Source organism: Spea bombifrons, chromosome 5, assembly GCF_027358695.1.
Source record: "Spea bombifrons isolate aSpeBom1 chromosome 5, aSpeBom1.2.pri, whole genome shotgun sequence".
In the NCBI taxonomy this organism is placed as follows: Eukaryota; Metazoa; Chordata; class Amphibia; order Anura; family Pelobatidae; genus Spea; species Spea bombifrons.
Genome location: NC_071091.1, coordinates 45,807,913 through 45,831,011, shown reverse-complemented (window position 1 = coordinate 45,831,011; position 23,099 = coordinate 45,807,913). Strand labels below are relative to the sequence as shown.

The following is a 23,099-nucleotide window of genomic DNA, read 5'->3' as shown; positions in this document are numbered from 1 at the left end:
TAATAAAATATATATTTGGGTACAAGAACCCAAACACAATATTTCATAAACTAGGTTGTAATACCTGTGGTAAAGTGTATGGGAGAGTGGTTGATGGGATATATATCTCACCTGGTTACCTCAGCCAGGCATGGTAGCAAACCCAGGTGCTCTCAGGTGAGGCTTCCTAAGCTCGTTACTGGGGAGGAAGCCTTAAAAGAGAGGGCTGTTAAGTTTGCAGAGGGAGGGAGAACCTGAATGAAGGAGCAGCTACAGCCAGCGCTGCAGCCCACCAGGTATGAAGCTTTACCCCATACAAAACTGGTTACTTTGCTTTGCGTCAGACCTTAGGCTGCTAGAGAGGTATCCTGCTGTTTAGTTAGAGCCGGACAGGCTTATAGTTTGTTTTGTTTACAAGGTGCTCTGTGACTACAACATCTAAATAAACGCGCTTTTACGTTGGAAACCTGTGTGAAACTGTCATTGCCGCCCCATGCGTGAGCTGTCCCCTACAATTGGTGGAGAATGCGGGCACGGTGCTAGGAGCAACGGCAGGACAAAACACAGCATCTGAATTTTGTGGACATTTAAAGGGCCGGAAGCATATGTCCTGAGTGAAGGCTGCAGCACTGTAAGGCCCATCCGGCACAATGGAGGAAGTGATAAAGCAGCTGATACAGGCTAACCTGAGACATGAGCAGGCCTTGGAACAGCAACGGAAGTTTCATGCAGAGGCTTTTCACGCCCAGCAACATGCGCAACAGCAGACTATGGCCCAACAACAGGAAACGAATCGCCTGTTAATGGAGCAGATTGCTGCGCTCAGAGAGACTGTTGTGGCTCAGTCCCAACAAGTGGAGGCAAGCCCCCTTGAGACTGTTAACGTGAGGAGGGCCGTTCAGCGGGGCTTACAAAAAATGACACCCGACGACGACGTTGAGGCATACCTCACCGTATTTGAGAGAGTGGCGGAGAGAGAGAGACTGCCAGTTGCAGAGTGGGCAGAAGTGATTGCACCCTTCCTGACTGGTGAACCGCAAAAGGCCTACTATGACCTCGGGGAGCAGGATGTCCGGGACTTTACAAAACTAAAAATGGAGATCCTTGCTCGCCTGGGTGTTACGCCCGCTGTTCGGGCCAAGAGAGTCCACTGTTGGAAATACACCATGGACAAGCCTGCCAGGTCCCAGATGTATGATCTGATTCATCTTGTACGCAAGTGGCTGGAACCAGAATCCACTACACCAGCCCAGATTGTGGGAAAGGTGGTAGTGGACCACTACCTCCGCGCCCTCCCGGCGGAGCTACAACGGTGGGTTGGGCATGGAGACCCCAGAACTGCTGAGCAGCTTGTCAACATGGTGGAAAGGTTCATAGCAACCGAGGACTTCCTCCGTGAGGTCCCTGCGGCACCAACACCTTCCAAGACTGATCCTGAACCCCTGGGACCCCACAATCCTAGAAAGGGCTCCCTACTAAGGAGGCCAGGGACCCCCCAGTGCTGGAGGTGCCATGAGTGGGGACACATAGCCGCCTATTGCCCTCTTAACTCAGAGCCCATGGTGTGTGACGCTAGTCGGCGTCAGTCCCTGTTTGCAGAACCTGTTTGTGCAGCCATTCCAGAATCAGAGACTGAGCCGCATTTTTGTATGGTGAAGATAGGTGACTGCTCCGTGAAGGCACTTTTGGACTCGGGTAGCCTGGTGACTTTGGTTCGGGCTGGCCTTGTGACTATGGACTACGTGCCGAACAAGCACATAAGAGTGCTATGCATCCACGGGGATATTGTAGCTTACCCTGTGGCCCCCATTAAGTTGGTGACCCCATCTGGAACTGTGACCTACGAAGTCGGAGTTGTAAAAAGACTAATGCATGCGGTTATTTTAGGCCGCGATTTCCCCTTGTTCTGGGAGTTGTGGAGAAGGGGGAACGTTTCTGCAGCTGGGGAACAAACTCCGGCAGAGTCTGTAACCCTCCCTGTAAATAATGGGTCAGGTGAGACGGCCATTGGGAACAATGATACCAGTAAGGGGCATGATGAAAAGGATCTAGGCCCACCTGAAATGTATAGTGAAGATTCTTTCCCCTTGCAGGTGTTAGCTGGGGAGGAAGAAGAAGAAACTTCCCTACCCGGCCAACAGGTCTTAGATTTAGAAATGTCTCGGGGTAACTTCGGGACCGAGCAAGTGAGAGACCCCACTCTGGGAACTGCACGGGCAAATGTCACGGTAGTTAATGGGGTACCACAGGAACCCGAAGCTGACCAGAAATTTCCGCATTTTGCCATGAATGGGGATCTAGTGTACCGGGTCACCAAAGTTAACAAGGAAATTGTGGAACAGCTTCTGGTGCCAAAACCATACCGACACCTGGTGCTGGACATAGCCCATAACCATGTGTTTGGGGGGCACTTGGGGACTAATAAAACACAAGAGAGGGTCCTCCAAAGGTTTTATTGGCCTGGGGTATATGAAGAAGTAAAAAGGTATTGTGAGTCATGCCCCACATGCCAGAAGAGTGCCCCAACACCACACTTCCGTAGCCCCTTGGTGCCACTTCCCATCATTGAAGTACCATTTGAGAGAGTTGCCATGGATTTGGTAGGGCCCATTGTCAAATCTGCTAGGGGACACCAATACATTTTGGTTGTCTTGGATTATGCTACCCGGTACCCAGAGGCGGTACCCTTAAGAAACATGGCCTCCAAAAATATTGCTAGGGAGTTGTTTTACATGTTCTCTCGCACGGGGATCCCTAAAGAAATTCTTACTGACCAGGGTACGCCCTTTATGTCACGGGTCATGAAAGACCTGTGTAAGTTGTTTAAAATCACTCACCTCCGTACCTCAGTGTACCACCCTCAAACAGACGGGTTAGTGGAGAGGTTTAACAAAACCCTAAAGCATATGCTAAAAAAGGTGGTAGAAAGGGATGGTCGGGATTGGGACTGTCTATTACCCTACCTCATGTTCTCTATCCGGGAGGTGCCCCAAGCGTCTACAGGGTTTTCCCCCTTTGAGTTAGTCTATGGCCGACATCCACGGGGTTTGTTAGATATTGCCAAAGAAACTTGGGAGACCGAGGCCACCCCATATAAGAGTGTTATTGAACATGTGGCTCAGATGCAGGAGCGAATAGCGACGGTGATGCCTATAGTTAAAACGCATCTGCAAAGAGCACAGGAGGCCCAGAGCAGAATTTATAACAGATCTGCCAGGTTGAGGGCCTTTAATCCTGGGGACAGGGTCCTGGTTTTAGTGCCCACCGTCGAAAGTAAGTTTTTAGCCAAGTGGCAGGGTCCCTATGAGGTTGTAGAGAAGATGAGTGAGGTGAACTACAAGGTCCATCAACCGGGCAGGAGAAAACCCTTCCAGGTTTACCACGTAAACCTGATCAAGCCGTGGAAAGAGCGGGAGTCTTTGGGGGCGACCCCGGCAGGGGTCAAAGAAGTGGGGCAACCAGTTCCCCCAGTAACAATAGGAGAGGCACTGTCAGTGCCCCAGAAGCAGGAGGTGAGGGAGTTCCTGCAGGAAAACAGACGCAAGTTTTCAGACATACCGGGCCGTACCCACCTCATAAAACACCATATTAAAACTGAGCCTCACAGTAAAGTGAACCTGAAGCCATACAGGATACCAGAAGCCCGTAGAGAGGCGGTATCCACGGAGGTCAGGCGCATGCGTGAATTAGGTGTTATTGAGGAATCTACTAGTGAATGGTCAAGCCCCATAGTGCTAATCCCAAAGCCCAACGGGACGTGGAGGTTCTGTAATGACTTCAGGAGATTAAATGAGGTCTCAAAGTTTGATGCGTACCCCATGCCCCGAGTGGATGAACTGGTTGAGAGGCTTGGGAAGGCAAGGTACATTACAACACTTGACCTTACAAAGGGCTATTGGCAGATACCGTTAACTGAGGAGGCTAAAGAGAAGACTGCCTTTTCCACTCCAGAGGGCCTGTTCCAGTATGTTGTGATGCCCTTTGGGTTACATGGGGCCCCTGCTACCTTTCAGAGGCTGATGGATCTGATTTTGAGACCACATCGTGATTATGCCGCTGCTTACCTGGACGATGTGGTAATTTTTTCGTCTGACTGGAAAAGTCACCTCGGTAAGGTACAGGGCGTGTTAGACTCCATTAGTGATGCAGGCCTAACCATAAACCCTGAAAAATGTGCAGTGGGTCTGGAGGAAGCAAGATACCTGGGTTATATCATTGGTAGGGGGCTGGTTAAACCCCAGATCAATAAGATTGAGGCGATACAGAACTGGCCTAGGCCAGTAACAAAGAAACAGGTGAGGGCTTTCCTTGGCATAACCGGGTACTACCGTCGGTTCGTGCCCAATTTTGCCTCCATGGCCACACCATTGACAGACTTAACAAAGGGTGGTAACTCAGTGATGGTAAAGTGGAACCCCGAGGCAGAAAGGGCTTTTCAGAGTCTGAAGTCTGCCCTGTGTGACCAGCCAGTGCTCGTTTCCCCTGATTTTAGGAAACCATTTCTGGTTCAGACAGACGCGTCTGCTAGAGGTTTGGGGGCAGTTTTGTCACAAGTGGTTAATGGGGAAGAACACCCAGTGCTGTACTTGAGTAGGAAACTGACCCCAGCCGAGGAAAATTATGCCATAGTGGAAAGGGAGTGTCTCGCCATCAAGTGGGCGTTGGAGTCCCTGAGATATTATCTCCTGGGCAGGGAATTCGTGTTGGTGACTGACCATGCTCCTCTGGCATGGATGAAACAGAATAAGGAGAGGAATGCAAGAGTGACCAGATGGTTTCTCTCCTTGCAAAATTTTAGATTTACAGTGGAGCATAGACCAGGGAAGTTACATGGGAATGCGGATGCGTTGTCCAGGGTGTACTGTATGGGTGCTGACGCTGTCCAGACCCCTGGTCTGGAGTCGACGGGGGGGATATGTGGTAAAGTGTATGGGAGAGTGGTTGATGGGATATATATCTCACCTGGTTACCTCAGCCAGGCATGGTAGCAAACCCAGGTGCTCTCAGGTGAGGCTTCCTAAGCTCGTTACTGGGGAGGAAGCCTTAAAAGAGAGGGCTGTTAGGTTTGCAGAGGGAGGGAGAACCTGAATGAAGGAGCAGCTACAGCCAGCGCTGCAGCCCACCAGGTATGAAGCTTTACCCCATACAAAACTGGTTACTTTGCTTTGCGTCAGACCTTAGGCTGCTAGAGAGGTATCCTGCTGTTTAGTTAGAGCCGGACAGGCTTATAGTTTGTTTTGTTTACAAGGTGCTCTGTGACTACAACATCTAAATAAACGCGCTTTTACGTTGGAAACCTGTGTGAAACTGTCATTGCCGCCCCATGCGTGAGCTGTCCCCTACATACCTTAAAACATTTAAGTAGTAAATATTAATTCACATTACATAGTACATAAGGTTGAAAAAAGACCTACATCCATCAAGTTCAACCCATCTACTTAACCTTCCTATTCTTGATCCAAAAGAAGGCAAAAACCCTAATTAAGCTACTTCGAAATCTGCCATCATGGGAAAAAAAATCCTTCTTCACTCCAAGAGGCAATCAGATTTCTCCTTGGATCAAGAAGCTCTAAAATATTATTATACTATTTATAGCCCTGTATGTCATGACTTTCTAAAAAAAAATATCCAGACCCATACATCTAGTGTATTTGATAACACCACCTCCCTTGGCAGTGAATTCCATACCTTTATTGTCCTCACTGTAAAGAATCCCTTCATCTATGAAACCTGCGCTCTTCCAGTCTCAGAGGGTGATCTCTTGTTCTTTGTATATTTCTGTTAATGAACAGGTCACTGAAGAGCTCGTTATATCGGCCCTGCATATATTTATATAATGTTATCATATGCCCTCTGAGATGTCGTTTTTCTAGCGTATATAATTTTAACTTTTTCTTTCTCTTCATAACTAGTATCTCCCAATCCCCTTATTAATTTTGTAGCTCTCCTTTGCACTTTTTCTAATTCCATAATGTCCTTTTTAAGGACCGGTGCCCAGAAAAGTACCGCATATTCAAGGTGAGGTCTTACCAATGACCTGTAAAGAGGCAAGATATCATCCTCCTTCCTTGAATCAATTCCTCTTTTTATGCATGCCAAAACCTTATAGGCCCTCGCAGCTGCTTGCTGGCATTGTGCATTGTTGTCAAGTCTGTTGTCAACCGTTATTCCTAAATCCTTCTCATTGGTAGTTTCCCCCAGGGATATTCCATTTAAAGAATAGGTTGCATTTTTATTATTTTTACCATAATGCATAACTTTGCATTTCTCTAAATTGAACCTCATCTGCCACTTGCACGCTCAGTCCCCAACTCTCTCTAAATCTTCCTACAAAGAAGAAACATCAAGATTAGTCAATTACCCGGCCTAATTTTGTGTCATCAGCAAAAAAACTTGACATGGCTCTCAATTCAGCATGGGAGATAATTTATAAATAAATTAAAAAGAAGAAGACTGAGGACAGACCCCTGAGGCACTCCACTTGATACTTGCGTACAGGCTGAGAAACATCCATTCACAACAACCCTCTGCATTCCATCTGATCCACATACAGACATTTGCCCCTAAGCCTATTTCTGTTCATTTGTAGAGTAGCCTTACATTGATATTAATCAACTATTTCATTCATATTTAATAAAAACTATTCAGAATATTGTATTTCTTGTTTTTTTATTTCCTTTTATTTGCCAACCTACCCCCCCAATTATTCACATCTGACCCAGGCTTGCCACTCTGCCCCCCATATATGCCTTATACCCCCTATTTGCCACTCTGTCCCCAATATGTCTTATATCAGAAGTGAGGGCGCATGAACATGTGGAGAAAAAATAAAAATAAAAATAATAGTGTAATAAATCCTGGTAAAGGAATAGTATATAGGCATTGGTTACACTCACAAAAGTGATTAGAAAGCCAGTTCATCAAACAAGATTATGGTGTCTTCTTTAGGGTCTGTAATATAGATGAAAGACCACAAATAGTGCAATAAAAACTGGTAATAATTTAATTAAAGTAGAATAACTCACAAACAAGTTGGCATAACAACTAGGTCTTGCATAAAAGCGGTAGGAGAATTTCCTCCAAGGTAGAAGAAGATCAATAAAATGTCCGTATGAAAAGTCTGTAAGTCCGCGGTTAAAATTCTGGGTATGTCTCAACGCGTTTCGCCGAACGAGTGCCGGCTTCCTCAGGAGAAATCAAGGTAAGTCTGTGCCTCATTTTGTTGCCGAGCTCCGGGTGCCGTCCTCAAACGATTGCGTCATCACGTACTGTCTTTCTATCTTCGTGAGTCTGCTTGTTGTCTTTGTAGCGCATCCGAATAAAGTTCATTATGTCAGATGGGCGGAGGGCAGTGGGGGACGAGAACCTCCTCACTCTTCTTCTGTAGCATCGTGAGGACTCGTAAAAGACCCGAGTCGGCGAGCGAAATGGAAAAGTCACAGGAGTGGAGATAAGCATAAAAATAAATAGATAATTGAGTAAAAGATCCGATCGAGTTGTGTGTTTATTGTATTAAAATCGGGAACGAGGACAGGTAAGAGAGATCCCAACGGAATAAAGTCAATCGGGGATAATGTGAAAGAAGTCTCACGTGTGACAAGGAGATATAAATGGTGGATATGAATGTGTCGATTACGTATTATGTATATAAAATTATTGGTAGTAGTTAACGAAAAATATATATACTCAGTGTGTCATATATAAACCGGAATCAGGACAAAAAAACGTTCAGTGTGTCATATAAAGAAATGTTTATGTAAAACATGTATCTATAAAAGATGTACCGTATTTGCTCGAAAAATACCCCTCGTCTTATAATCGGGGTCGTCTTATAATCAGACCTCAAAGTCTGACTATGAGACGACTAAGCTACAGGGGATCTGGATCCTCCTGTCTCAACCCCCCCACGCCCCACTTACCGGTACTTCAGAGTCCCCGGTGTGCAGCTGTGAACTTTCCATTTCGCTCGCCGACTTTTTTACACACATATTTATATACATTTTTTATATACATTTTAATATTCACATTTTTATACCAATACTTTCTATATACTACATAAATTTTTTATGCATAAAAACAATTTTTTATTCATAATACATTTTTATTTATAATATTTTTTATTCATAACAATTTTTCATTCATAATTTATGACATATAATCTTCTTGTTAATATATATTTTTCCATCTTTTTCACACCAATTAAGTTTTATACATTTAATATACACACCACTCATGGATACATTTTTTATTGATTATATATATCTTTTATTGAGCATATATATTCCTCATTTGTTCTTCACACATTCATAATTGAATTTATTTATACAGACAACATATTATTGTGATTGCCTATCTTACTTATTGTTACTGCTTTATACACATATGAATTTTATACATATATTTTTATATATATATATATATCTTCCATATATTTATTTATTTTTTCACATATACATCTTTTATATATACATTTTTTTCATAAACATTTCTTTATATGACACACTGAACGTTTTTTTGTCCTGATTCCGGTTTATATATGACACACTGAATATATATATTTTTCGTTAACTACTACTAATAATTTTATATACATAATATGTAATCGACACATTCATATCCACCATTTATATCTCCTTGTCACACCTGAGACTTCTTTCACTATTATCCCCGATTGACTTTATTCCGTTGGGATCTCTCTTACCTGTCCTCGTTCCCGATTTTAATACAATAAACACACAACTCGATCGGAACTTTTACTCAATTATCTATTTATTTTTATGCTTATCTCCACCTCTGTGACCTTTCCGCTCGCCGACTCGGGTCTTTTACAAGTCCTCACGATACTACAGAAGAAGAGTGAGGAGGTTCTCGTCCCCCACTGCCCTCCGCCCATATGACACAATGAACTTTATTCGGATGCGCTACAAAGACAACAAGCAGACTCACGAAGATAGAAAGACAGTACGTGATGACGCAATTGTTTGAGGACGGCACCCGGAGCTTTAAAGAGACTCGGCAACAAGATGAGGCACAGACTTACCTTGATTTCTCCTGAGGAATAGTGATGGGAAGTTCGGATCATTAAAGTGAATCGGATCATTTCGATTCGTTCACTGAAATGATCCGATTCATGATCCGGATCTTCGGATCACTCAGTGTGTCTGCACGGAGTTACTGTTTTCCAGTAACTCCGTGCAGGCACACTAACGATTGGCCCCGCCCCTTTTATTATGAATCCTCCCCCCTGCCTCCAGTGATGTCAATGAAGGCAGAGAGTCGTTCAAAGATTCGGATCTTACAGGGATCCGAATCTTACAGTGATCCGGATCACTGTAAGATCCGGATCATTGTAAGATCCGGATCATTGTAAGATCCGGATCTTTGAACGACTCTCTGCCTTCATTGGCATTCTAATCATTAAGAGAATGTCACCATACTGTTATAAATAAATATATTAATAATCACTGCCCCCAGGATTTACATTCCCCTTTACCTGCAACTGCACCTTAAGCTAACTTTATTAAATTAATTAAATTAACCCTCACCATTAAATTAACCCTAAACACCCCATCAACCATGACTGCCCTAAAATTAACCCTTAACACACCATCAACCATGACTGCCCCTAAAATTAACCCTTAACACCCCATTAAGCATAACTGCCCCAAATTAACCCTAAACACCCCATTAAGCATAACTGCCCCTAAATTAACCCTAAACACCCCGTTAAGCATAACTGCCCCCAAATTAACCCTAAACACCCCATTAAGCATAACTGCCCCCAAATTAACCCTAAACACCCCATTAAGCATAACTGCCCCCAAATTAACACTAAAGACCCCATTAAGCATAACTGCCCCTAAATTATCCTTAAACACCCCATTAAGCATAACTGCCCCCAAATTAACACTAAAGACCCCATCAACCATACCAATTTATTAGGTAATTTATCTGGAGTACATGCAATTAATTTAGGGGTAGTTATGGTTAATGGAGTATTTAGGGTTAATTTCAGGGGCCGTTATGGTTAATGGGGTCTTTAGGGTTAATTTCAGGGGCCGTTATGGTTAATGGGATCTTTACGGTTAATTTCAGGGGCAGTTATGGTTGATGGGGTATAAGGGTTAATTTTATGCTGATGACTGAGGGTTAATTTAATTAATTTAATAAAGTTAACTGTAGGTGCAGTTATAGGTAAAGGGGGGCAAACTCAGGGGAATCTAAATCCTGGGGGCAGTGTGAACATTATTAATGTATTTATTTATAAAAGTATGGTATCAGTAATATTCTCTGATTGATTTGAATCTCTGTAAGATCCGGATCCCTGTAAGATTCGAATCATTCGACTCTTCGGTTCATTCGACTCTTCGGTTCATTCGACTCTTCGGTTCATTCGACTCTTCGGATCATTCGACTCTTTGAACGACTCTCTGACTCTATGAGTCATCGTTCCTATGAGAATTAATGAGCTGTAACCTGACCCCAGAGTGCTCTGCAGATGACTCACAGCTCTAGGATCAGGTTACAGCTGCATGATGATTCACAGACTGAACCGCTACAAATGAATCGTTCAGTCTAGTGAACCGACTCATCCGGATCACTAAAAAGAACCGGATCAAATGAACGATTCGTTCATGATCCGGACATCACTACTGAGGAAGCCGGCACTCGTTCGGCGAAACGCATTGAGACATACACAGAATTTTAACCACAGACTTACAGACTTTTCATACGGACATTTTTTTGATCTTCTACCTTATGCATGACCTAGTTGTTATGCCAACTTGTTTGTGAGTTATTCTACTTTAATTAATTAATGAATTTAATTATTACCAGTTTTTATTGCACTATTTGTGGTCTTTCATCTATATTACAGACCCTAAAGAAGACACCATAATCTTGTTTGATGAGCTGGCTTTCTAATCACTTTTGTGAGTGTAACCAATACCTATATACTATTCCCTTACCAGGATTTATTACACTATTATTTTTAGTTTTATTTTTTCTCCACATGTTCATGCGCCCCTGCTTCTGATACATTGACTCTTTGAACACTTGTGAGGAGTGTTTTTTGGTAGCAGCAGAACGTGTAGGGTATATATATATATATATATATATCTTTTCATTATCACATCCACACATGCAGGTGACCTCTTTTGTTTTCTATTTGTCCCAATATGTCTTATACCCTGAATTTTTTTCCCGAATCATGTTTGGCCCATTTGTCTTATCGCTGCCCTTTCTCACTGTGATGGAGCCCTCTCCCCTTTCTCACTGTGACAGCCAGCCTTTCTCCTATTGACTAAGGGCCCTGACTTTGTAAAGACTTCTGTGGCTACCCCCAGCAGGATATAATCTCATCGCTTGCTGAGGGGATTTTCTCTTACATCATTTTGACTTAAAGCTCCTGTTATAGTTTTATATAGGGAATAACAAAAAAACATCATATTAACTCTTTCCTCAAAAAGAAGAGAATTTGTTGTTGAAAACAACCTTAAAAAAAAGCTTGTGTCCTAGTTAGAGATCAGTCATGAGATCCCTCTGCATTAGCATTATGCAAGATAGTGAGGCTGAATGGGACCGGGGTGAGTCGCCAATGTGTGTCTGTCACTAATAAAGTGTCGGAGGGGAGCAGGTTATAAAATGTACTAAATGTAACTTGGTGCAGACAGGGCAGCGCACCTTCTTCTTAAATCAAACAATGCATTTCACTGTTAGGATTTATTAGTACTGCATCTACAGCAGTACGAGCATAGCTATCCTCACACTTTATAGCATAAGACCCCCTTAGTAGGAGAGGCACAGATCACCTGTAAACTCCTGTGATATAGTATGTGAGATATTACCATATTTGCCCGAATATAGGGCAAAGACTTAAAGTGGGGGTGCAGCCTATATTCAGGGTTCAGAGCAGGGATGCGCAATACGTATCGCCCGACGCTCGGGACATGCAGTTCCGGGCGCGGGACAGGTGTTTTTTTCTTATTTTTCATTTAGCCCCGCTGCAGGCAAGCAGCAGGGTCAGGATCCAGATCCCTCGCAGGGCTGTAGGGGACCTGGATCCTACTCTCCAGGAGCCGGTGGACGCCTGTGCGATGCGTGTAGACAACCTCTGCTGCCTTCCGGTATTCCACCATAGAAGCCCCGACAGCGGAGATTGTCTACGCGCATCGCACAGACGTTCACCAGCTGCGGCAATGAGTGTGGGCAACCTCCGCTGCCGGCCCTTTTCTGCTGGGCTTCTATGGTGGAGCACCGGAAGGTTATGTCACGGTTATGTCAAGTAAGGTGCATTATAAATTCAAGGGGACCTTAAAATGGCTATTGGTTTTCCAAATTTCTGCATAATAGATACCAAAAATGTTAAACTACATGTATTACTGTTCATTAGATAAAATACTGTTTTACCATTCTACTAATGCGTATTTTTTCTTTAAAACTATTTTTTTTCTTTAAAATAGCACCAAACTTTTAGGGTGCGACCTATATTCGAGCCAATGTGGTATATTACAGGAGTTTAGTGCTTGCTAGCTTCGGTGGAGGATCCCAGTTTCATGCACTGTAAGAGTGTTCATCACGGAGAAAGCGTTTGTGATCTATTGGCCTTTTATTTGAAACAATGTACCCTATATTTTCATGCGCTGTACTGGGATTAAATTTTGGCCATCATGTGATCATAGATTTTAATGGTTGCTCAATTATTTTAGAGCTATAACAACAGAAGTAAAAGTTTTATTTTTAATTAACCCATTTGCGGTGCTTGTGTTTAGATGTAATTTTCTCCTCACTCATTTAGTGTACCCATGCAAGTTATATATTGTTTTTTTCATGACAAGAAGGGCTTTCTTCAGATTCTTTATCATATCTAATTTCCTATAAAAAAAAAAAAAAACGTTTTCTCACTTTTATTTGAAAAATCTTACCGCTTAACCCCTTAACGACAAAGCCCGTACATATATGGGCTGCTGGTAAAAAGCTGCATCGCCGCGATCGGCGGCTTTGCAACTTCCACGGAAGCCTCACAAGTGAGGCTTACCGTGGATCCAGGGAGGAAAGCCCTCCCCGGAAGAAAAATAGCCGCCGCCACACCAGTGCCCGGCTAAAACAGCTTAGGAAGTGATCGGAATCGCTTCCTAAGCATAAATGGTGTTGCTGAAATGCCTCGATACCGAGGCATGTAGCAACGCAACCCCCCTACCCCGATAGCCTTGTGATTGCTTTGAAGAGCAACCACAAGTGCCATCATGTAAATGATGTTGCCGTCATTCACAAGATGGCATCAACAATAGACAACTGAATGAGTTCACAGAGGGTCTATCCAGGCCTTCTTGAGAACTCTCGAGCTCCTCTTGCAGGTTGAATGCAGGTACTGCATCCAACCATGCAAGGTCAATGGAGCCCAACTCACTAATCAGTGTGATTAGTAAAAAAAAAAAAATATGGTAACATGTAAAAATCCCCACTGTCAGCAAAAAAAAATAAATAAATATGTTTTTAATGAGCAAGTCCTACAATTCTTTATCTTCACAAGAATTCCCACATGGAAAGAGTTAAAATATTGGCAATTTAAATGCCCATAGGGTGTCTAGTTTTAAAAAATGTATGATTTGATGGAGTAAATTGAATTGGCTGGGTTCAAAGATGTCCCAACTATGGGAGTAGGACCAGATGTCTAAATGGCAAAAAAAAAAAACACTTCCCAAAGGTGGCCTTTTACCTCCCAAATAACCCAACAAACCCACGCATGTTGGGTATCACTGTGTTCAGGAGATGTTACTAAACACATATTTGGGTGTTATTTTACTTTTCTTGTTATTTTTTCATGTCAATTATTCTACATAAGCCACTGGGGTGAGGGTGAGTTACGTTTATATTTACTTCTGTCGCTCCGCTCACTGTTGGTGGGTTGCACCACCAATACCTGTCTTTTATCTTGTTGAAGTGTGGGAGAGTGGGATTCCCACAGAGCGTTGTAGCGCATGTACACTTTTACCTATTGTTTTTCACATATTGGGGTATTGTTTGACACGGACATATACCAGCAGCGGTAAATTTATACCTTAAGTACAACGTGTGAAAAAAAAAAAAAATGTACTACCATAAAGTTGTACTACCAAAAAACCTAACAAACCCATGCATGTTTGGTATCACTGCGCTCAGGAGATGTTACTAAACACATAGTGCGGTGTTGTTTGGCAGCGACATATACCAGGAGCTGTAAATTTATACCTGGAGTACAAAGTTTGTGGAAAAAAAAAAACATACTACCATAAAGTTTGACAAAGGCTGATAGTAGAACTAGAGCATGGAAATGGTTAAAATACCAGCATTTGAATTACCTTGGTGTCTAGTTTTAAAAAATATATGGTTTGATGGGGTAAATTTCATTGGCCGGCTTCAAAGATACCCGAAATAGCACATGGGGCAGAATGACCAGCTTTGGGGAAAAAATGGTTTTGAAATAACAAAACGCTACTGGTACTTAATGCCCCATAACATGCAGAAAAAAGCAAAAAAAACATAAAAACATTGGGTATTTCTAAACTCAGGACAAATAGTAGAATCTCTTTAGCAGGTTTTTTCATTAGTTTTTGCAGATGAGAAAAAGTTTTTTGTTTAAAAAGTGAGTAAAAGTAATTTTTTTCACAAAAAAATCACCATATTTTATCTTTTTTTTTATAGTAAATTAGATGATATGATAAAACTAACGGTATCTAAAGAAAGCCCTGTTTGTCCTGAAAAAAGCAGGAAATGAGAAGAAAATCACAGCTAAACAGCAACACTGGCTCTTAAAGGGTTAAGAAGACTTTGAAGCTGTGGTCTTGATTGCTGTTTGGTCACTGGAGAAGTTTAGATATTCAAGACAAAGAATAATCTGACAGTGTCTGGTGTCGCCGAATGCCTCGTGATCGAGACATTTCAGCTAAACCATTGAAGTTTACGAGGCGCTCGTTGATTGCCTCCTAAACTCTTTTAACCCCTTGATGACAATTGATTGACAGTCCGGGCATGTCACCGGAAAACCATGCAAGTCAATGGAGCCCAGCTTTCTAATCACAGTGTGATTAGTAAAAATAAATTAAAAAATAAAATATAATGAATAATAATTAGAAAAAAATAGTAAAAAAAACAGTAAAATGTAAAAATTTCCCACTGATCACTATCAGGGGAACCTTCAAGTTGAAAAAAATGTAAAAAAAAAATAAAAATTAAAAAAAGGCAAAAAAAAAATATATATGTTACTTACCCGTCCTCGGTTCCCACGTTGCCGCAACAGCCACCGCGAAGGAGAGGGAGACCCCCCTCTAACGCACGGCTACCGGTACAGCAGCCGCCGCGAAGGAGAGGGAGACCCCCCTCTAACGCACGGCTACCGGCACAGCAGCCGCCGCGAAGGAGAGGGAGACCCCCCTCTAACGCACGACTACAGGCACAGCAGCCGCCACGCAGGAGAGTGAGACCTCCCTCCACCGCACAGTCGCTACCGCTGCCGGCCTCAGAAGTGCCGCACAGGAGAGGGAGACCCTCCTCCAACGTACGGCCACCTCCACAGCAGCCGCCACGAGGGAGACCTCCCTCCACCGCACAGCCGCTACCGCTGCCGTCCTCGGAAGTGCCGCGCAGGAGAGGCAGACCTCCGGGTACACGGCGTTCTGTACCGGCGCTCTGGTGGCGAACCCCCGAACTGCAGGGCTATATGAGGGGAGGTTACGCCACACTCATAATGGCCGCGATAATTCCAGGACACCGGAAGTGACGTCATGACGTTGGCGGGAGATTCCCGGAAACCTGACCTCGGCTTGTCCTGGAGTCCTACCTGACCACGGTGTCTCCTAACTACTTGTACGTGACAATATATATATAAAAAAATAGCACATTAGCTCGCATGGAAAGAGTTAAAACCAATTCTCGCATGGAAAGAGTTAAAATACTGGCATATTAAATTCCCATGGGGTGTCTACTTTTAAAAAATGTATGATCTGATGGGGGAAATTGAATTGGCTGGGTTCAACAATGTCCCAATTAACACGGGGGGAAGGATGGCCACACATCTAATTTCCAATTAGAAAAATGCACACGTCGCAAATGTGGCCTTTTGTGTTGTGTGACAGCGGCATATAGCAGGAGCTGTAAATTCATACATAAAGTATTTGAAAAAATACCAGCATTTAAAATACTGTCTAGTTTTCAAAAATATATGGTTTTATTGGGCACACTGAAATGGCCCGGCTCAAAGATGTACCAAATAGGGCATGGGCAGTGGATCCCCAAATGCCAAAGTTCAACATCGAAAAATGCTCATACCCCAAATGTGGCCCTTTTTTCCCCCAAACAGCCAGGCAAACTCATTCATCTGAGGTATCGCTGTACTCAGGAGATCTTGCTGAACAAATATTGTGTTAACATATACCAGAACCTGTTTATTCATACCTGAAGTAAAATACATGTGAAAAAACAAATGCAAAAAAATGACTACCACAAAGTTTGACAAAGACTGGTTGTAGATATGGTGCATGGAAAGAGTTAAAATACTAGCATTTCAAATACCTTGGGGTGTCTTTTTTTCAAAAATATATGATTTGATGATTTGATTTGATTTGGTAAATTGCATTGGCCAGCTTCAAAGATACCCGAAATGGCACATGGGGGGAAGAATTACCAGATTTGGAAAAAATGGCTTTGAAATAGCAAAACGCTACCTGTACTTATTGCCCCATAACGTGTAGAAAAAAGCAAAGAAACATAAAAACATTGGGTATTTCTAAACTCAGGACAAATAGTAGAATCTATTTAGCAGGTTTTTTTCATTACCTTTTATAGATGAGTAAAAGATTTTTCAACTAAAAGTTAGAAAAAGTAATTTCTTTCTAAATTTTTTACCATATTTTATACTTTTTTAACCCCTTAAGGACAATGGGCGGTCCCAAAACCCATTGAAAACAATGCATTTTGAGCCCGTACATGCACGGGCTTTGTCATTAAGGGGTTAATAGTAAATAATGATACAATCAAAACAACGCCATCTAAAGAAAGCCCTCCTTGTTCTGAAAAAAACAATATATAACTTGTGTGGGTTCAGTAAATGGGAAAGAAGAAAATTACAGCTAAACACGAGCAGCGCAGAAATGTTAAAACGGCCATTGTCCCAAAGGGTACAAAAAGTAAAATCAACCTTTGTCACGAAGGGGTTAAAACAGGCGTCCGACATTGAGACATTACACAACATTTAAGTTGTTTAGCGAATAAAGTGATCACTTTCTAAGCTTGTTTAATGAAAGGCACGTCATAAGTTGTCACCTGACCATTTTTGAGTGACATGTCTGACCCGTCAATGGACGTTAACCCCTTAATAGCTACTTTTCTACATTGTTATTGTAATGTGCAACAGACAACTACAGTCCATGATTATACTCAAAGGGATTTGATGAAGATTGCACAAATGTTGCACAAGCATGGTGAACTTTTGTTTTCTTCGATGTTGAGACTGTGGGATACAGGAGCAGATGGTATACACCATATAGCTGCTACATTGTTGAAAATGGAACCTATAACCCAGGCATGCTATGTTATAGGAGCAGTTAAGAGGGCACAGGCTTTGACGGCAGTGTATTCACTGTTAGAGTGGACTATCATTGCTCTTCACCAATTATATCATAATCCTATGGATACAGAGGAGTCATCAGGCCCTTGCTGTCTCACCACGGTCAGGCTCCAGATATACCTGCTGGCATGTGAAGCATGGGTCCGCGGAGGGATGCTGCTTTCCAAATAAACCCCCCACACACACAGACATGTCAGGAGCCGCTCCGGTCCTCTGCCTCTACTTTCCCCGCTTGGCATGACAAGGGGGTGCTGACAGCATGCTTGGGAGAAACAAAGCTTCCTCCTGTACACTACACAAGCCTCCCAATCACTAGTCAGCAGGGGTGGTGTTCGGGGTGCAGGGGTGGTGTTCGGGGTGCAGGGCTAGTGGTGATCGTGGTGGCGTCACGCCCCCCTCTCCTATAAAGCCCAGCGCTCTCTCTCATACTGGTGCTCAGATATTCTGACGCTACTCACATAGCTCAGAGTCTCCCACTATCCTTCCTGTGACAAGCCTGCCTTTTCCCCGAACCTTGGACTACCTACTGAATTAACCCTTTGCCATGACTTGGAGCCATTTTTGCCATGAAGAATGGGTAGCAATACCACCTGCAAGAATGGGATTCCTCAAAGACAACTATTACAAAAGACTGCATGCTGTCATTGATGCTAAAGGGGGCACTACACAGTATTAGTAACTAAAAAGGTATGCAGACTTTTAAACAGGGGTCATTTAATTTTTTTTATTTGTTTTATGATTTTGTTTCTATATTTTGTTTTATGATTGTGCTATTCTGTTATAATCTACAGTTGAACAGAAATGTGTTTTTCAGGGATTATGATGAAGCTGCACGCAGCTTGTCCGATCCGACTGAGACCTACTCACAGAGAGCAGTGCTGCAAAGGTCTGGAGAAGCCTTTCTGCGTATGTGGATCATAGCAAGAGGAGGAGGAGGTGAAAAAAAGGATAAACAAGAAAAATGACTTTTTTCTCCCAACAGACCTCTAGAGAATCAGATAAATCTGAAATTGACCGATCAACTCTACAATATTCTCCAGACTTTCAGCCCTTTAATTAATGAAGATAAAACCAATACTCCGGTGCAGTGGCGTCGGCAGCCGTGATGGACGCGCAGGAGAGAGTGAGGCGCCGAGCGGTCGCTCAGGAATAAGTTTTCAGCAACCGTTCGGTGCCTCTCACTCTCCTTCGCGAGGCCTGTCTTGGTTGCGGTGCCGGCATTTCATGCTGGCAGAGCAGGGAGACAGAGGCCTTGCGCTCCCACCACAGGACTTCTACAAGGTAAGTGAACTTCAAAGGTGGTACAGCGTAGATAATGAGAAGAGGGAGAGGGGGTAGATGAGACGGGGGAGGGGGTAGATAGGAGGGGTAGATAGGGAGACGAGAGTAAATAGGGAGAAGGGAGTGAGAAGGGGTAGATAGGAGAGAATAGGGAAGAAGGGAGGGTAGCAAAGATGGTATAAGAAGGGTGTTTACACATTGGGGACCAAGATGGCACAGGCAGGGTGTTTATGTGACAAAGATGGCACAGGTAGCATGTTTATGGGACAATGATGGTGTACTCTAAGCGGTTTGGGGACAATGTTCTATGTGTGTGTAATTTGGGTGCTGGACAGGTTCTATGTGGGCAATGTGGACGCCAGGGTTGGCCTTCGGGTTGGGCAACCTGTGATCTATGCCTGTAATTTAGGGGGTTTTATCTATACCTTTTAATGCTGAGTTTTTATGTGAATTCCAATTGATCTATACCTGCAAAGCTGGGTTGGTGTGTTATTCTCAAAATACAAAAAAGTGAAGCGCAATATTCTAATTAAAGTATTACACCTTCTGGTTAAGTGGTGCCGCAATGACACAGGAACAAACGCCCCAAAAATCTTCCAAATTAAATACAATCAAAACCACACAAGTGTCTGCGCACCCAAAAAATAAGTGAGTAAATTATATATCCCACACACAGTATCCAAAAGGCTCATATATAAAGGGAAGAAACAAAAAAAGAAAAAATAAAGAAAACAAATTATGGTGTAGTATATTAAAGTAGGTCTCAAAAAAACGCTATTAAGCAGATCGGACCCTTACAATTTAAAGGGCATAAATATGCCCATACATAGTATGATTATCTCCTTAGGAGCTTCTTTATCCCACATTGGTACTTGTAGATAAAGAACATAGGCAGCGGAGGGGAGTAGATAAAATGATAATTGTAATGTATAAAAGGGCGGGGGGCGTGGTCTGGATGGCGATCTGAGCGGACGCTAGGTGAAGGAGCTCCACGTTTACCCAGCCAAACTGCATTCCATCCACATTCATCAGAGGCAGTTTTCACCCTGACAACTCACCTGGATTGCTCCACGCAGATGTCGGGTCACCGCACAGAAAAATCTGCGAAAATGGCAAACTTTTTCGAACCGAAACGCCGCAAGAAGCACTCATCCCGCGCTTCGGGCCTACCTCATGATCCTGAGAAGGACTCTGATGCTTCCACAGGCCCTGCCCTATCCTCCCGCTCTAGGCCTCCAACGCCATCGAACACCCAGCACGACGAATTGGATCAAGACACACACTCACCTCACATACCATGAAATCGCTCTTACATGAAATGTGAGATGCAGCTCCACCAGGACTCCATCCGCCGCGACATCGATGGCTTGGGCGACCGCACAGACCACCTGGAGAGGCACATGGAAGAATTTGCAGATGCTCACAACACCCTCGCAGATGACCACACCGCGCTTAAGTCGGAGGTAGCTCACCTCTAGATGAAAGTGATGGACCTGGAGGACCGTTCTCGCCGGAATAATATTCGCCTGAGTGGCATTCCGGAGGACATAGGCCAAGATGACTTGCAGAACTTCGTCATTTACCTCTTCAAACACCTCTTGGGCGAAGGTAATAATGCTGACATACGCCTTGACAGACTTCATCGCGCCTCTAGGCCCAAAGCACTTTCACCGAAATCTCCTCGTGACGTTTTAACCAGGGGAACACTTTTATGACACTAAGGATAAGATCATGGAAGCAGCCAGACAACTTACCCTCCGGCGACGCCGCACTTTCGCCCCGGTGACGAGCCTCTTGCGATCCAGGCAGATCTCCTACAGATGGGGATATCCTATCCGCCTCATCATCGTAAAAGATGGCATCACGACGACCCTGCACACCCCAGAGGACGGCATGGCTCTTCTCCGCAAATGGGGGATTGACCTGAACACAGAATCCTCTCCACCACCTCCAGACACCCCACCAGAGAAGATCTCCCCACAGAAGAAACTGAAACGGGACTGGTCCACGAAAACCTGAAGCATCGCCCTCCAGGACGGTAACCTGTGACATTCTATACATATGCTGGGCCTCCTGTTGAACTCTTGGGGTAGAGCCATTTCGCCCATAGTTACACTCACTTTTATGTTTATATTTTTTCATGTTTATTTTATTTTAGTCGCATCACACACACACACAACTTTGCTCTGCTCGGTTGCCCGAAGTTCCTGACCCTCTTCATTTGCAGGCACGGTGCCCTCACGCTCTGGGCCTGGCCCACACACCCCAGAAGAGACACTCCCTATGGGCTGAGGCCAAGACCCATAATGCTACTATCATCTGTGTATCAACAGAAGGGGCGCATGAACATGTGGGAAAAAAATAAATACAATACAATAGTGTAATAAGTTAAAAAAATGTTGTGAAGTGAATAATATATTGCACTCACAAAGGTTACCTGAAAAGGAGGCTCATCAGAAAAAGCTTTTCTGCAATGCAAATGAAAAAGCCACAAATGGTGTAGTATTATGAAACGAATATTTAATAAGAAAAAAGCGGATCAACTCACAAATAAGTTGGCATAACTGTAATGTTATGCAAAAGCACAATGTAAAGATAAAAGTCCAACGAGTAAAGAATGTCCGTGTAGCACAAAATCTCAACGCGTTTCGCCAAACTCCGTTGGCTTCTTCAGGACGAAAGATATTAAAATACAAATGTATATAATAAAACTGCAGTCTGTGTATCCTGATCCGTGAGTCTTGCTTTTAAAGGGTTCCCAGTAGCGTCCTCGCACAGCCGCGCATTGACGTAATCACGTCATCGCATAGCCGCATGCTGACGCAATCACGTTCGTAATTCTCCCGTCGTCCCTTCATGGTTCTACAGTGATCCCTATATCCCCTAGATGTATTCAATAGAGTTTGTTCAAATGGGAGTGTAGAGCGAGCCAACTTTGTTTATTCGTCTTTAGACTCTTTCATTAAAGGACTTCCGACATCTCGGACCCGGATGTTTTGAAAAACGCCCCGGACAAGGACACATATAATTAATAAAAATTATTAAATAAAAGTCGTATGTGTGTATTTTTGGTGTATAATCGCCCATGTGTTAGAGGTAAGAGAAGATATAAAAGGTATATAGAAGTATATGAGAATATATATATATATATATATATATATATGACTATATTATTCGCTTCACAGCATTTTTTGAGCTTATTACACTACTGTATTGTATTTATTTTTTTCCCACATGTTCATGTTCCTCTTCTGTTGATATACCGTTGTGATACACTTGTGAGGAGTGTTGTTTTGGGAGCTGCGGAACTTGTAGGGGTATATATATATTTCTTTACTTTTATACATTTATATTCACGTGAAGGTCAGCCTCATAAATATTCATGAAGCGGCCGCGCGCGCGAGCGGCTGCTTCATGTGCCAGTGAGCGGTGCCGGCGTTTCTGCCGGGAGGGAGAAGAGGACGACCCGGAGCCGTTTAAGGTAGGTGCCTTACAGGATCCCCCCGCAAGACGCGACTTCCAGGGGCGTGGATAACCTGGCTTGAGAGGATGTAGCTTGTGAAACCTTTGAACACACATGGGAGCGTGGACCTGATTCGCAGGTTCCCAGGTTCTTTCGTCCGAGCTATACCCCTTCCATTGTATTAGGTATTCTAGGTGCCCTCGATGGATCCTAGAATCTACGATCTCTTGTACCACGTATTCTTCAACTCCATCGATGACAACTGGAGCCGGAGGAGGAGGTACTTGATCAGGAAAAGGATTGGCCACCCATGGTTTGACCACTGACACATGAAACACAGGATGGATCCGACAGGTAGAGGGTAGTTTCAGCTGTACTGTCACTGGATTGATGATCTTGGTGATGCTGTAGGGGCCGATGAACTTAGGTCCCAGTTTCTTTGATGGTACCTGCAGGCGCAAATTACTTGTGGATAGCCAGACTTTGTCACCGCAGCGGTAAGTAGGTGGACTGGAACGATGGCGATCCGCATATAACTTGTAGGCCTTACGAGCCTTGATCAGGTTTTGTTTCAGGACTCGAATTGCTTTATTACTATCATCTGTGTTCAAGAAACACATTTCAAAAAGTCCAGTAAGGCTCCTCTTTATTCCAAGCGCTTTACATGGCAGTTTCACTCCATGGCCGCCACTAAACGGGCGGGTGTCTCGATCCTCTTTTCAAATTTTCATTGTTACATAAATACCCCGACCCTCAAGGACGCTACCTCATACT

General features: G+C 43.5%; 1 protein-coding gene across 1 annotated transcript in view; it reads right to left on the bottom strand.

Annotated features, from left to right (window-relative positions):
* The window catches only part of TERT (telomerase reverse transcriptase), a 360,451-nt gene that overhangs the window by 194,285 nt on the left and 143,067 nt on the right, over positions 1 to 23,099 (bottom strand). The window lies entirely within an intron of this gene.